Source organism: Bactrocera latifrons, unplaced genomic scaffold, assembly GCF_001853355.1.
Source record: "Bactrocera latifrons isolate USDA-ARS-PBARC rearing strain unplaced genomic scaffold, ASM185335v1 scaffold_108, whole genome shotgun sequence".
Classification (NCBI taxonomy): Eukaryota; Metazoa; Arthropoda; class Insecta; order Diptera; family Tephritidae; genus Bactrocera; species Bactrocera latifrons.
In genome coordinates this window covers 1,075,819-1,077,024 of record NW_017534497.1, presented here as the reverse complement: position 1 = coordinate 1,077,024, position 1,206 = coordinate 1,075,819, and positions in this window count along the sequence as shown.

Genomic DNA, 1,206 nt, shown 5'->3' with positions numbered 1-1,206 from the left:
TAGCTACCTTGTGACATGAGATTAAATTAAATGATAACTTGACACATTACACGACAACTTACAAGACGCTGTTGATACGCGCGAGCGACGCCGCTGCTTGTCAGAACACCCGCAACAAAACACAAGAGCCGACGYGCTAAGCAAACACAAACAAAGCTTAACTACATAACTACACGTTTAGGTACTTATAGGTGCATGTATGTATACTTAACTGCATTAACGTGATAAATATGCCAGCAACAAAAATAATGCGCACGTCATTGAGCCGTRGCAAGCAAACAAACAAACAAACGGTTGATGATGATTCATTGAGATTACGCTTTAAATTGAATTCAATACAATTCAAATCAATTGCATTCAACACAATTTGCGTATGTTGCACTATTATTGTTGCAATACGAACAACAGCCGTTATGTGTTGTATGTATATATGCAAGTGCTTGCTATGCAATGCTATGTATGTATGTATAGTATGTATACAGCTGCGGATTGTAGTAAAATTGCAATTGCAATTAAGCGCATTATTAATTGATAAGCATTTAAATGCCACACGCCGCTCACGCACACACGCATGCACTAATGTGCGCAAATGATGCAGCAATACATGCACACGTTTGCTTGCCTATGTATGTTTGTGTACACAAAACTAAGTGAATYGTTAATGCTATTAAATCAACTGGCCAACAAAGCAAAATTGTTTTCATTACATACAAATACAAAAACAACAAGTTGAATAAAATGTATTGTAAGTAAATGTGAAATAACTATTTATACTTGCAACAATTACTTTCACTTTTAACGAGCGCAATTTATGCAAAACAGTTTTTTTACTCGGCCGACAAGCAAAAGAAAAAATCTGGCGCAAATTATTGTAATGAAGAAAACTATAAACAAGAAAAAACGTTAACCTCGGCTGCATCGAAGCTAATATACAGCTGCATTCCTTTTAGTAATTATGTGTTCAGTTTGCATGGCAGCTATATGCTATAGTAATCCGTTCTGAATTTTTGTTTASAGATTAAATTATTAGGTTAAGCAGTAATCCATGTAAAATTTCGTGAAGATACCACGTCAAATGTGAATGTTTTCCATACAAGCCCTCCGATCGGTTTGTATGATAGCTATATGCTATAGTCAGGCGATCTAAACAATTTCTTCCAAAATTACATTATTTCTATGGACAATAACACATACCAAATTTCGTGA